Source organism: Euphorbia lathyris, chromosome 10 (assembly GCF_963576675.1).
Source record: "Euphorbia lathyris chromosome 10, ddEupLath1.1, whole genome shotgun sequence".
Lineage (NCBI taxonomy): Eukaryota > Viridiplantae > Streptophyta > Magnoliopsida > Malpighiales > Euphorbiaceae > Euphorbia > Euphorbia lathyris.
Window position 1 is genome coordinate 16482045 of NC_088919.1, and position 16718 is coordinate 16498762.

A 16718-nucleotide genomic window follows, 5' to 3' on the forward strand; every position below is an offset into this window, starting at 1 on the left:
ATTTATTATTTCACTCAATAAATTTATTCAATTAATGAAGTTATTTTACTGTACAATTGAATTGTTGTTTATTAAAATTGGACGGAAGTGTTATGGTAAAAATATTTTTAGTTCTTTGATCTTTATTTTTAACTTAATGTCTTTTATTTGGTCAAATTAAGTCTCTAATCATGTTTTTTTTTGTCTCATTAAGCTCTTGCTCTTGCTTGAAAAATTAGTTAGTTGTGAAATTTTAATTCAGTTAAAAATACATTATTCATTTCATCTGTGTTTGAAGTTATATTTGTTACGATTCGAATTAAGGTTTTTACTGTTTTTCTATAGTCACATTACACATAAGAATTGCTTTCGAACTGTAAAAAATACAAATTTCAAACACATGTGAAATGTGTTAACTGAGTTTTATATTCAAGTTATTTTTTTTGTGGGAGGTCACTATAAAGTTGTGTGAAGTTTTGTATGCGAAAATTAGGGATGACAACGGGTACTATACCCGCGGGTACCTGACACTATTCGATCCTAATGGGACTACCCGTACCCTGTATAAAAGGGTATGGAATGGGTATGAGATCAAAACCCCTAGGCTACCTGGTACCTGCTACCCGTCATAAGTTTTTTTTATATATTAATAAATATCATTGTTTTTAGATGTAAAACGTGAGATTTGAACTGCAATCTTTTGTTTTTCAACCATTGAGTGATACCACTAAGCTACTTCATTCTTATTAATTAAGGTTCAATTTGTTTAATTTTTAGATAAATGATTTATTAAATTTATACTTTGTTAAATTTGTAATATTTTTGTTTTATTTATTGATTCTTAACGGGTAAGGGTACCTGCGAATTAAAAGAGATGGATATGTGATGCAAAAGGTCTATCCGTTAGGATAATGAGATGGGTACAAGTAGTTAAAAAATAAAAGAGTAAGGGTTTGAGATTGACATTACCCGCGGGTACCCTACCCGTTGCCATCCCTAGCAAAAATGAAGGTCACCAAAGTGTGAAACATGATAAATGTTGTAAATCACATATATAATTAACCCATATTTTAAGATAAAAATAATAATTGTATACTTGTATAAAATAAATTGCATATAATTTTTTTAAATAATTAATATTTAATAATAATGAATTAAGATTAAACTTTATAGTTTTTTTCCAATAATTAAACTTTATAGTTAAGTATGAATTACACACTTTAATTAATCTTAAATATATTAAATAATTAAATATATTATATATATTATTTAAAAATAAAAAAAATAAGACCCACACTTTAATCTATGAAATTTTCCCTCTTCTATTTTTTATTTAGCAAATCCAATTTTAATAAAATATAGGTAAAAATATCAAATAAACATAAGTAATTGAATCATTAAGAAAGGGTTGGAAATGATATTATAAGGCTATAAAAACATTAAGGAAATGTCATGTCTGACAATTAAATAATAAAACATGAGAAAAAGGGATAAACATCTAAATTTTGTATACTATAATACTATGTAATTCTAACATTTATTAGGGTGTCGAGGAGAGTTTATGAGTCTGCTACCTACTTTCTTCCATTTAATTTAATTTAATTGGTTCATCCTTTTTATTCCATTTCTTGCAAATCCATTTATATACTCTTTCTTTCTTTCAATTTTGCCCATCCTCTTCTTACGCTTCTAATTAATTTTCAATAATGTTCTCTCTCAAAATATATATTCAATAAAAACTAAAATTATCATTTTTGCGTGTGTAATTTGATTAATTTAGTGATGAATAAAATGGGTAATTCACATAGGATTGGTCGATATTTCAATAAAGTTATAAATGTTTATTTGTCTGATAACATCCACATTACCCGCATCAATTGATACTTGTACAATGTAACTCTGACCGGAGTCCTGTTCTGTGAGGTGCCATTATCAGCGGAGACATTCCGATGTCAAAGTCAGTATTGGAATTGTGAATGATAGTAATTTACAAGAGCTCTTTTAATAAATCACAAAACATACCACAAATTCTTTGGGATTGAGGTATTTATATAGATTTCTGTAACATTTGAGTTTCAATAATATCGTACACAAATAATCACGCCACTATCTCAGATATCCAATTCAACCTATGTCCAAAACTCCATCCTCAATAACACATTCGAGATCCTCTCACTTTGTCATCTAGATACTCTATAGCATGATTTCCTACAATGTTATCGATTGGTTACTGAACATGGTTTGGGAACCACTTAGACTAATTGGTCAATGTTTCAAATTCTTGCCATTTCTTTATGTTAATAGAATTTCAATACATGTTAAGATGAATATATGTTATACACGCTTTAAATCTAATAGGCATTCGCTTGAGGTATGTGTCAAAGACAATTATAAAAGTTATTATGGACTAAGTGGCCGAGGTTTCGAATCATGTCTACAAATAAAGAAGAAACCACCAAAATTTATTCAAAAAAAAAAAAAAAAAAAAAAAACAAAACAAAGAAAGGGTTTATCTTCTAACTAAAAACTGGAAGAAAACTCTAAAACCTAGACGAAGAGAAAAGAATTTCTTAACGGCTAAGTTTTGGCTAAATGTTTATTTAAGCAATTCATTAAGCAAAATAATAATTTTTAGGAGAAGATAAATTTTAGAAAAATTAGAGAAAGTAGTTTTTTTTTTTTTGAAGCAAAATATCATTAATAAGCCAAAAGCCGGCAAAAGTTTAACACAGAAAGAGAAAACCCACTAGGGATAATATCAAAGTAACACTGACTAGCAAATTGAGAGGCCGTTCTAGCAAAAGCATGAGCTAACCCGTTTGCTTGTCTTCTAATAAAACGGATAGTGTAACCGTTTTGAGATTATAAAAGTGTGCGACATCGCCCAATAATATCACCAAACTCAGACTGATCCAAACTTCCAGAAGTAATAGTTTTAATAGTGGACAAGGAATCAGATTCAAATAGAATTTTATTATAGCCTGCCTCCATGGTCCATTCAAGTGCATGTAAGACCGCCCAAGCTTTCGCCTCCCTAACTTCCATAATACCTTCCACCAGATTTGTCTGGGCCGAGATAAAGGCACCATGTGAATCTCTAAGTACTGCACTACCTCCTGTTTTTCCAAGAATTGTAAATATGCTTGCATCTGTGCAACAGGAAACAATATCAATCGGTGGTCGGTGCCATAATTTCTGACAGTCGTCCTCCCTAGGTATTGCAGAAGAAATTATTCTTCGCTCCCTAGCCGTCTTCCAGTCCGCAAGACAACGCCTACTCCTTATAACGACTCCAACGGCTGTAGCCGATTTTTGATTCCAAAAGTAGTCATTCATTGCCTCCCACCATGACCACAGCAGCATCATAAAGATCTCTGAATTTTTTTTGTACAAGCTAATCTACAAAAAATAGTTAGAGTAGTTTTTAAAATAATAAAATGGCTATTTCAAAAAAAATAATAATAATAAAATGGCAAGTGGCTTATAAAGTTAGATTCATCATTAAATTTTGGAAAAGTTAGTTTAGCAAAATACAACTACAACTAGCATAGATTTTAATCTGAAATTAAATGTTATACTAGTACATTTGAATAAGAATTTAAAATTTATGGAGTCCATACTTTTTTTATTTTTAAGTAATTGAATAGCCATGCCTACATTTATTAGGGTAGTTAAAGGAATTTGAGCCATATTTATCAAATTTTAATTTCATTCTGTTAAAAGAGATTGTCTTTTTTGTATCCTATTTATCCCTGTATGGTATGCACTATGTTGAATATTTTTTAAATTGTCTAGTGGGTGTATTAAATTGGAAGCTTGATACATATTTAGTTGCATGTATTTAATAGCAAATCAGGTTGCTAAATAGTGCTAGAGATCAATTAGCAACCAGATTTTTGGTTGCTATGCCATTTTTCTTGTAGTGAATCAGGTTGCTAAATAGTGTTAGAGATCAAAATCAGGTTGCGTAATTGAATTTTTTTTTTTTTAATGAGAAATATATTTTTTATACAACAATTGAGTAAATTGTGATTGTGTAAAGATGAATTTCAGGTCAAATCTCAAAGTATTTCCAAATTCCAATTTTCTGATGGAATATAAAATATTTGTTAAAAATTGTATTACTTTTAGCATTTTGGAAGGGTTTTTTTTTAAAATATACTTATGTTTTCACTTTAATAATTTTTTAAGCATACTTGATTCAAAAAAAATATTTTTTAAAATATTTTTTAAATTAATTTTTTAATTTTAGTAAATAACGAAGGAAGATGACGATGATGTAATATTTGATTATCGAAGAAAATGAGAATGGTGAAGAGGATTGATTGCATAGAAGAAAAAATTATTTAAGTACAATTTGAATTATATTCTAGACTTTAGTTTAATGTATTATTTATGTTAAATTATATTTTTATTATATTAAAATATTATATTTTTATCTTATTTTAAAGTTTTTATTTTAATATTATATTTTTGTTAATTTATAATTTATTTGTTATATATATATTTTTTTTTCGTGATAATATTTTATTTAGATATAATCTATTTTTTTAAAAAAAATTATTTATTGCTAGCGTCAGTATAGTTATGAGGGACTGTCATGGGAATGTTATGATATCTGGTGGAGGGCCTCTTGGATCCACAATTGCTTAAAAGAGATCATTGTTTGGCAAATTGGTTGGAAGTTATTCTTGATGATATCTTCAATTTGATACGTGCCTTTATATCAATCGAGTTTGTATTTGAGAGACGGCAAGTGAATACCGTTGCACATGGTTTAGCTGCTTGGGTTCGTTTTCTATCTCAATTGGAAATTCTTATGGAAGATTTTTCTAATTGTGTTGCTTATTATATTCAGACCGATTTTGTATCTTTTGCTTAATATATATTGTATCTTATAAAAAAAATTATTTATTTATAATTTATATATACTAGGACGATTCTCTCGCGTTGCTTCGGATATTTAAAAGATATAAAGAATTATACATGAATATATTATGTTAAAAATTAAGAAACGTGATTGCTAAATATAATAGTTGTGAAAGTTATCATCAAACCTAATATATAGTTCAATTTGAAGACATCTTTAAAAGTCTTATGCACAATATGAAATGATGCTTTGGAGACCTTTTTAAGCTACAAACATCACTCAATAGAAGAATATTCAATTTGTAATATGACGAGAGAATAGATAAACTTCAAATTTGAATAACAAATAGAGATAAACTAATCTTTCACCAAAGTTGGCCAAGTTAAATTGGAAAGCAATCAATCATTTTCATCTCATCTTTAACTCATTGTACACTTATTTTAATCCAATTGATTCAATCAAAACAAATTTGACAAAGACAAATCAATATCGTTTGTGCTTAAATCCCTTATTGGATCGTTATGCTTATTTATCCTCACCAATCTTTGCAGATGAACTGTGAATTAGCAAGTTCTGAACATCTAATTCTGTTAAAAAGACGTTATTAACTTCATCTGTATTTGAAATTATCAAAGTGTAAAGAGATGTGAGTGGGAATTCGTCCACTATTTATAGAGGGTCGCGTTGACCTGGAACGTTGAAGTAGCTGTTTTACCTCGAGATGATCAAACGACAATAATCTGGCACTTATGACATGTCCGGCACATTTGTTTTCTTAATTATTGCGATTACGTCATCCTAGGTGGCTATTTATGGCGCGTGTGCTAACATTTAATGTTAAATGGATTTTACTCAGTATTTGGAATTCTAAACGTTTGAGATACTGAGTGCTCAGTTTTACGTAGAGGAAGTTTTCACACAGAAGTAACTCAGCCTATAGTAATCACTCAGCATGTATGTCTAGTCAGCATAGGGTGATTCTATGTTATTCAGTTTAGCTCAGTTTGAGTAAGTTACTTAGCATGCAATAACTACTCGGCATATAGTATAATCATTCAATATTGATCAAGAATTTATTAAACAAAATTACACATACCGATAGCTTCCCTGAGTATGCTGAATTGCTCACGAGCCAAAGGCTTAGTGAAGATATCCGCAAGCTGTTCATCTGTTGGTACGTAGGTCAGCTTGATCTCACCTTTTAGTACATGATCTCTAATAAAGTGATGCCTTATGCTGACATGCTTCGTCCTGCTGTGTTGGATTGGATTCTTAGATAGGTCAATAGCGCTTTTGTTATCGCATTTGACTTCAATTGTTTCTGTTTTAACTCCGTAATCCTCAAGCTGTTGCTTAATCCATAGGACTTGGGCCACACAGCTTCTAGTAGCAATGTACTCAGCTTCAGTTGTAGACAGGGCAACTGGTGACTGCTTCTTGCTGAACCAAGACACTAGACAACTTCCAAGGAAGTGACATCCTCTAGAAGTGCTCTTACGCTCTAGCTTGTCCCGTCCATAGTCAGCATCAGTGTATCCAATGAGTGTGAAGTCATTTGAGTTTGGATACCACAAACCTGCATTAACTGAGCTCTGCAAATATCTAAAAATTCTTTTTACAGCTATAAGGTGTGATTCTCTGGGGTCAGCTTGATATCTAGCGCAATAGCATACTGAGTACTGAATATCAGGTCTACTACCAGTAAGATAGAGTAGAGAGCCAATCATACCTCGATATAACTTGCTTTCTACAGACTTACCTTTCTCGTCAGCACAAAGGACAGTATCAGTACCCATTGGGGTTGATATAGGCTTACATTCTTCCATATCAAACTTCTTTAACATTTCTTTGGCGTATTTAGACTGACTAATGAAGATGTCGTTCTTCCCTTGCTTGATTTGAAGTCCAAGGAAGAAGTTGAGTTCTCCCATCATTGACATCTCGAACTCAGTTTGCATCTGTTTACTAAATTTTTTGCACATAGATTCGTCAGTAGCACCAAATATTATATCATCTACGTAAATTTGTGCCAGCAGGGTATTTTTACCCTTTTTCTTAATGAATAAGGTTGTGTCAGCTTTGCCTCTGACATAGTTCCTGGTCAGCAGGAAATTGGTCAACCTCTCATGCCAAGCACGAGGTGCTTGTTTCAGGCCATACAGGGCCTTCTTGAGTTTATAAACGTGGTTTGGAAACTTTGGATCTTCAAACCCAGGAGGCTGACTAACATATACCTCTTCGTTTATAAAGCCATTAAGAAATGCACTCTTAACATCCATTTGATATAGTTTGAAATTCATGTAACTAGCATAAGCACATAAAACATGTATAGCCTCTAACCTAGCTATGGGTGCAAATGTCTCACCATAGTCAATGCCCTCTTGCTGACTATAGCCTTGGGCTACAAGTCGGGCTTTGTTTCTGACTACGTTGCCTTGCTCGTCTAGTTTATTCCTAAAGACCCACTTAGTTCCTATGGTCTTTTGGTTCCTAGGTTTTGGTACTAAATCCCATACCTCATTTCTTTTGAACTGATCAAGCTCCTCTTACATAGCATTGATCCAGTGTTCGTCATGCTCAGCATCAGCAAAACTCTTTGGCTCATGAACTGAGACGAATGCAACATTGCTGAGATACTTTCTAAGCTGATCTTTTGTCATCAGCTTGTTGTCAGCAGCATCAAGAATGGACTTCTCCAAATGTCCTCTTGGAACTTTTATTTCTTTGGGTAATGTTGAGTTGTCTGGAATAGGTGTTTCTACAATATCTGCAGGAGCAATTTGGTCAGCAAAGGTAATTTCGGTTTCGTGCTTACCTTTGGTCAGCCCTTGTACTGATGACTCAGAGGCTCCATTTTGATCAGCAGAAGCTGAGCTTGGTTCATCTTCGGTAGACTGAGTTGTCTTTCCTGTAGGGTCAGTTTCATCGAACTCGATATGGACAGACTCTTCTACAACTTGAGTTCGTTTATTATACACCCTATATGCTTTACTGTTAGTTGAGTACCCTAAAAAGATCACTTCGTCAGCTTTAGCATCAAATTTAGCAAGGTTATCTTTTGTGTTGAGTATAAAACATTTACACCCAAAGGCACGAAAGTAGCCAATGTTGGGCTTCCGTCCTTTCCAAAGTTCATAAGGGGTTTTCTTGAGTATAGGTCTAACTAAAGCCCTATTTAGTATGTAACATGCTGTGTGGACAGCTTCACCCAAGAAATACTTTGGAAGCCTATTTTCGCTCAGCATTGTCCTAGCAATTTCGACTATTGTTCTATTCTTCCTTTCGACAACCCCATTTTGTTGAGGCATCCTAGGAGCAGAAAAGTTATGGTCAATGCCACTGACTTCACAGAATTCATCAAACTGTTGGTTCTTGAATTCTCCGCCATTATCACTTCTAATATGAGCTACTTTTAGGTCTTTATCATTTTCAAGCTTTTTAATCAATGTTGTGAACATCTCAAATGTTTCATCCTTGCTACTCAGCAAGATGATCCAAGTATACCGAGAGAAATCGTCTACAATGACTAAGGAAATTTCTTACCGCCCAAGCTGAGTGGCTGGACAGGTCCGAAAAGGTCCAAATGTAGTAATTCTAATGGTCTCTTGGTTGAGACAATGTTTTTACTTTGAAAAGACTTTTTCGTTTGTTTACCTTGCTGACAAGCATTACATAATTGATCTTTTTCAAATTTCAATTTGGGCAATCCCTCAACTAGTTGCTTTCTAGATAATTTGGCAAGGAGATCCATGCTTACATGACCAAGTCTCCTATGCCATAGCCAGGAGTTATCCTCTTTAGATACTAAGCATATATTTTTGGAAAGCTGTTTTTCTAAACTCAACATATATACATTGTCCACACGAGGGGCAGTTAAAATCAATTTATTTGTTTTTCCCTCGAGTATCCGACACTGAGTAGCATCAAATATAACCTGTCTACCGTTGTCACACAGCTGAGCTACGCTCAATAGGTTATATTTGAGACCCTTAACTAAGGAGACTGACTCAATAGTGGGGTTACCTCCGATAGTACCGGAACCTACTATCTTACCCTTTTTATTGTCTCCAAAGCTTACGTTTCCACCTCGTTTAAGCTCAAATGTGATGAACTGAGTTTCATCACCAGTCATGTGCCTCGAGCATACGCTGTCAATATACCACAGTTTTGATTTCTCCACGCATCTCAGGCTCACCTGCATTTTAAACTATTCATATTTAGGTACCCAATTCTTTTTGGGTCCTCGTTGGTTAGCATAAATAGGTGCTATATCATATTTTAGTTTGTGACGACATATATTTATTGTGTGGCCTTGTTTACCACAGAAGTCACAATGAGTTACCCTTTTAGGGTGACTTTGTTTTTGGTCAGCACTATTGTGCTGAGCATGCCAGCATACCTTGGTGGTATGACCTTTCTTTCCGCAGAAGTCACATTGGACAATCCGCTTATTATACCAACACACATCACTTGTGTGTCCTCTTTTCCCACAACAGTCACACTGTGTGAACTGTCTGTGCTGACCTGAGTATTCAGTGCGGGATTTATTTTTAGTTGAACCTTTTATTAGATTTTGTAGGGTTGTGACATCCTTTCTCAGTTTCTTTGAATCTGATTGGACTTCCGAGACAAACTTGTTGGAAATTAAGGCTAAGGTATAGCAGCGGAAATATAAAAATTTTAGCCTATTTCCTTTTAACCATAGGATCCGTTAATCGTTATTTCATATAAAGAGGGATAAGAAGGAATACCTTTCGATGAACAATCTACCGTTGTTAAAGAAGCGCCCACAATTCTTCTCCGAGATTCTAACCACAAAGTATAACACGGTGAGGTTAAGATGGAATCAACCCTTATGAGATGCAACCAAATTAGATTGCCTCTAATTAACCAACACAAGATCAAAGAGAAAAGGAGATTAATGAGATTAATCAATTGACGGAAGCCGTATGAATTCTTGTCCACGAACTAGGGGATGCAAATTCACTTTTTCTCTCTTAATGTAGGTTTCGAAAATCACAATACGGGAGGGGATTAGCTTCGTCGAAATTCTCATAAGGAGGGGTATATATAGTCACTTGTATCTAAACCCTAGTTAGATAGGAATAGGTTACTTAATAGGAATTCCATTCGGAATAGGATTCCTAATTATTATCTTATAATATATCAAATACATTTAGGATAATAATAAATAACCTAATTGGATAATAATAGGAGTATATTAATCTAATTAAAACTCCTAACTTAATTATCTCTTAATTAATTTAATTCACAAACCTAATCAAATTAGGATTAATGGAATTAAAATAATTCCTTATTTACTATATATAAATTTCGGCCCCCTCTATATAAATGGGCCTTACTGGGCTCATTTGGGCTTCCATCTATTAATGACATCCATCTCTCTTTTTTGGTTCCAAGTCTTATGTGTGATCCATTAGGTTCTTACTACTTCTGGCCGTATGCAACTATTAAATCAATTTCTTCAAGAATTATATTTAATCCTTGCATAACGGAATGATGTACTGAGTATGTTATTGGCAAGTCTGTAATCATTCCCCCAGAGTCCGTTAAGAAGACAGGTTGATTCTGTCATTAACCCTTCCGTATTAGTTATAGTATAATTCGATCTTTTATCAACTACATCCTTGAACTGAATCTTATGACTATGGGTGATGTCAAGTCACATATAGCGAGACGTTCATTTTACTTGTACAGGCCGAGTCAACTCAAATAGATAGGTTAAGTGAAATCTGTATTTCTACTCTTAAGCTATCACCTTGCAAGGATTTAGAGTCGAGTCTTCCACAAGCGATCCTTGGATGTATCTCCCATTAATCGGGAGTGATAAATGCTCAATCCAATGTATAACTACCCTGACATTACCTCCTGTGACACCCAACCTTTGCAGTTCACACCCCAGAGTCATCTCTGTTAAGGATCATGGGACCACATGATCAAAGTCTCACATTCAGTAATTCAGGATGACCAATTAACATTCCTTTGAGTCTGAGGATTAGTTATACCTATTAATACCAATGAGATGAACAGGTGACAAGGAAGAATCTACCCATCCTGTTATCTCAAATCGGATCCCCAATCCTAATGAACGACGTTTCATCGGATCTATGTAACTGTCCAGATATCTATATATATGAAGCTTGTGAGATCAGCTTTCTGTCGGACAGAAGACATTGTTACATACAAGTCTCAACAGTGATATATCAATCCTAAACATATCACTTGACTTGGGGTGGTTTTAAGTTTATTAGTTTATTATAAAGTTTTGTCTCACTTCATGCTTGTATGAACACTTTATAATCACTTTAAACAAACTTACGGATTTCCTTTTATTAGACTTTATTTAGTGCTTAAAAGGGATTGCCTTTATATAGTTATAAAACATATATCTCATTAAAACAAATGATATAAAGAACAATTCATTTATATCAAGTTTGTATCCTGCAACAATTGTCTATAGGACACTAAACCCCAACATATCCTACAATAGATTTCCGTTTTATCTTTTAGAATTAATAAAACTAATTTTATTAACCTAACTATAAAACAAATAGATTTTGTTATAATGATTATCAACCGAAATAATTAGGAACATACGCATAATCAATTTTAATTAACAATTAACTAAAATTTATTTATCTTTAGAATTAATTAATCAAACAATTTATTAATTAATCCTAACCATAAATATTTATTCAATCCTATTGAAAAACTTCTAAATTTTCATATATGAAATAACGGATTTAACGATGGCTCTGATACCACTGTTGGAAATTAAGGCTAAGGTATAGCAGCGAAAATATAAAAATTTTAGCCTATTTCCTTTTAACCATATGATCCGTTAATCGTTATTTCATATAGAGGTGGCAAAATGACACACGACCCGATTACACGACACGAACACGACACAGATTTTTAGTGTTAGTGTTGAGCTTAATAGGTAATGGGTCATTTTTGGATTGACACGAAACTGACACGCTAATTTTTGGGTTGGGTTAGTGTTGATATGTGAACCCGAAAATGACACGAAATGACACGGATATTGAAAATTATTGTTATATTCTCTCGTGTTTTTTTATGTCACTTTATTAATAAAGATAATAAAATTATAATTATTAATTGCAAATATTGATTTGAATTTTCTAAATTGTTATAAACACATTACATGACCCTCTAACATGATATTATCGAAGTTTTCGATAATTATTGTTAACATACTAATCTAAAAATGATATAGAATGTTTAGAAACAGTATCATATCTTCGTATATTTTTAAGTGTTATTATTAATATATATGCATAATAAAATTACGTGTAACCCGAAAACACGACACGAAATCGACACTAACCCGAACAGGTTAACACGACTTTGACACGAAAGTTTTTGAGTTGGGTTTGGGTTTACTCTTTTTGACACGAACCCGAAATGACACGACATGAACACGACTCGAACACGATAATTGCCAGGTCTAATTTCATATAAAGAGGGATAAGAAGGAATACCTTTCGATGAACAATCTACCGTTGTTAAAGAAGCGTCCACAATTCTTCTCCGAGATTCCAACCACAAAGTATAACACGGTAAGGTTAAGATGGAATCAACCCTTATGAGATGCAACCAAATTAGACTGCCTCTAATTAACCAACACAAGATCAAAGAGAAAAGGAGATGAATGAGATTAATCAATTGACGGAAGCCGTATGAATTCTTGTCCACGAACTAGGGGATGCGAATTCACTTTTTCTCTCTTAATGTAGGTTTCGAAAATCACAATAAGGGGAGGGGATTAGCTTCGTCGAAATTCTCATAAGGAGGGGGTATATATAGTCACTTGTATCTAAACCCTAGTTAGATAGGAATAAGTTACTTAATAGGAATTCCATTCGGAATAGGATTCCTAATTATTATCTTATAATATATCAAATACATTTAGGATAATAATAAATAACCTAATTGGTTAATAATAGGAGCATATTAATCTAATTAAAACTCCTAACTTAATTATCTCTTAATTAATTTAATTCACAAACCTAATCAAATTAGGATTAATGGAATTAAAATAATTCCTTATTTACTATATATAAATTTCGGCCCCCTCTATATAAATGGGCCTTACTGGGCTCATTTGGGCTTCCATCTATTAATGACATTCATTTCTCTTTTTTGGTTCCAAATCTTATGTGTGATCCATTAGGTTCTTACTACTTCTGGCCGTATGCAACTATTAAATTAATTTCTTCAAGAATTATATTTAATCCTTGCATAACGAAATGATGTACTGAGTATGTTATTGGCAAGTCTATAATCATTCCCCCAGAGTCCGTTAAGAAGACAGGTTGATTCTGTCGTTAACCCTTCCGTATTAGTTACAGTATAATTCGATCCTTTATCAACTACATCCTTGAACTGAATCTTATGACTATGGGTGATGTCAAGTCACATATAGCGAGACGTTCATTTTACTTGTACAGGCCGAGTCAACTCAAATAGATAGGTTAAGTGAAATCTGTATTTCTACTCTTAAACTATCACCTTGCAAGGATTTAGAGTCGAGTCTTCCACAAGCGATCCTTGGATGTATCTCCCATTAATCGGGAGTGATAAATGCTCAATCCAATGTATAACTACCCTGACATTACCTCCTGTGACACCCAACCTTTGCAGTTCACACCCCAGAGTCATCTCTGTTAAGGATCGTGGGACCACAGGATCAAAGTCTCACATTCAGTAATTCAGGATGACCAATTAACATTCCTTTGAGTCTGAGGATTAGTTATACCTATTAATACCAATGAGATGAACAGGTGACAAGGAAGAATCTACCCATCCTGTTATCTCAAATCGGATCCCCAATCCTAATGAACGACGTTTCATCGGATCTATGTAACTGTCCAGATATCTATATATATGAAGCTTGTGAGATCAGCTTTCTGTCGGACAGAAGACATTGTTACATACAAGTCTCAACAGTGATATATCAATCCTAAACATATCACTTGACTTGGGGTGGTTTTAAGTTTATTAGTTTATTATAAAGTTTTGTCTCACTTCATGCTTGTATGAATACTTTATAATCACTTTAAACAAACTTACGGATTTCCTTTTATTAGACTTTATTTAGTGCTTAAAAGGGATTGCCTTTATATAGTTATAAAACATATATCTCATTAAAACAAATGATATAAAGAACAATTCATTTACATCAAGTTTGTATCCTGCAACAATTGTCTATAGGACACTAAACCCCAACAAAACTTGTGCATGATTTCCATGTTGTCATGAAAAGTTGAGTTGTCTTGGAGAAGATATCGGAGGTCACTCAGTTTGACCTCTTCAATCTCGTCACATCGCCTGTTGAGTGCTTTTATTTTCTTGTTACACTTTTTAGTCAGTGTATACAAATCACTCAGGGCGTTAACCATTTCATTTCTAAGCAAGAGTAGAGATGTTACCTCATTGGAGTGTTCCTCTTGGTCAGAACCGTCAGAGAGGTCAGCTTGCTCAGATTAAGTGTGGTCAGCAGCATCATCGGCCATGAAGCATATGTTTGCTGACTCGGTGGCATTAGCTTCAGATGATGTTGACTCATCGCTGTCACTCCATATGGCCACCATTTCCTTTTTTCTTCCCTTCTTTTCTTTCTTTAAGTTGGGACAACTTGACTTAATGTGCCTAGTTTGATGGCACTCGAAGCATGTGACAGGCTTGGAGCTGTCCTTTTTATATCTGATGTCACTTGACTCAGCTTTGTACCTGTCGCCTCTTTTGTATGGGCTCTTGTTGTTCTTGTCGTTCTTTTTGAACAGCTTCTTCATTTTTCTTATAAACATGGCCATCTCCTCATCATCTGATGAGTCAGCTTCGGTTGAATCAGCTTTCATGACAAGAGATTTCTGCTTCTTGTCTTCTGACTTTTCTTTTGCTTCGAAGTTTTTCATAGAGATCTCATGAGTCAGCAGAGATCCGATCAGCTCGTCGTATTTGTACGTGGTCAAGTCCTGAGCTTCTTCCACAGTTGTCTTCTTAGCTTGCCAGCTTTTGGGAAGACTTCTCAAGATTTTCTTCACATGTTCCTCTTCGGTGAAGTTCTTTCCGAGCCGCTTGAGTTCATTTATAATATTGGTGAACCTTGAGTTCATCTCCAAGATGTCTTCATTTTCATTCATCTCGAACAGCTCGTATAGTCTCATATGTTGGTTCACTTTAGACTCCTTGACCTTGCTTGTGCCTTCATAGGTCACCTCCAGCTTCTTCCATATCTCCTGTGCTGACTCACAACCTGAAACCTTATTGTACTCTGCAGCATCTAGAGCACAGTGAAGCATATTGATAGCCGAAGCATTATTTTGTAATTTCTTAAGGTCATCTTCTGACCACTCAGTTTCAATCTTAATAGTTGGAAATTAGGCTAAGGTAAAGCAGCGGAAATATAAAAATTTTAACCTATTTCCATAAACCACAAGATCCGTTAACCGTTATTTCATATAAAGAGGGATAAGAAGAATTACCTTTTGATGATCAATCTACCGTTGTTAATGAAGTGCCCACAACTCTTCTCCGAGTTCCCAAACACGGAATCAAACACGGGAAGATTAATTTAGAATCAACCGTTGAATAGCAACCAAAGTAGATTGCCTCTAACTAATCAACACAAGATCAAGGATAAGAGAAATAGATGAAATCAATTGATCAAAGGAAGCCGTAGAGAAATCTCGTCCTCGAACTAGGGGTGTCGAATTTTCTCTCTCTTGCACTAGGTAGATTTCGAAAATCTCAATTAGGGGAATAGCTTAGTGGATTTCGAAAATCTCAAGGGGGAGGGGTATTTATAATCTCTTGTATCTAATCCCTAGTTAGATAGAATTAGGTTACTGAATAGGAATTCAATTCAGAATAGAATTCCTAATTATTATCTCACTATATATCTAATATATTAAGGATAATAATAATAACCTTATTGGATAATAATAGGAGTATTTTAATCTAATTAAAACTCCTAACTTATTTATCTCTTAATTAATTTAATTCATAATCCTAATCTAATTAGGAACAACAAAATCAAATTAATCATTCATGTATTTAATCACATGAATTTCGACCCCCCTTGGTCCATGGGCCTTATTGGGCTCAATTGGGCTTCCATCAATTAATTAACATCTATCTCTCTTTTAGGTTCCAAGTCTTATGTGTGACCCATTAGGTTCTTATTGCTTCTAGCCGTATGCAACGTTATTAAATTAATTTTCAAAGAATTATATTTAATCTTTGCATAACGGAATGATGTACAGAGTATGTGATTAGCAAGTCCGTAATCATTCCCCCAGAGCTATAAGAAGACAGGTTGATTCTGTCGTTAACCTTTCCGTATTAGTTACAGTATAATTCGATCCTTTATCAACTACATCCTTGAACTGAATCTTATGACTATGGATGATGTCAAGTCACATATAGCGAGACGTTCGTTTTACTTGTACAGGCCGAGTCAACTCAAATAGATAGGTTAAGTGAAATCTGTATTTCAAGTCTTAAGCTATCACCTTGCAAGGATTTAGAGTCGAGTCTTCCACAAGCGATCCATGGATGTATCTCCCATTCATCGGGAGTGATAAATGCTCAATCCAATATATAACGATCCCGCAATCACTTCCTGTGACACCCAACGTCTACTGTTCACACCCCAGAGTCATCTCTGTTAAGGATCGTGTTACACCAGAGTCAAAGCATCACATTCCGTAATCCAGAATACCAATTAATATTCCTTTGAGTCTGAGGATTAGTTATACCTATTAATACCAATGAGATGAACAGGTGACAAGGACGAATCTACCCATCCTGTTATCTCAAATCG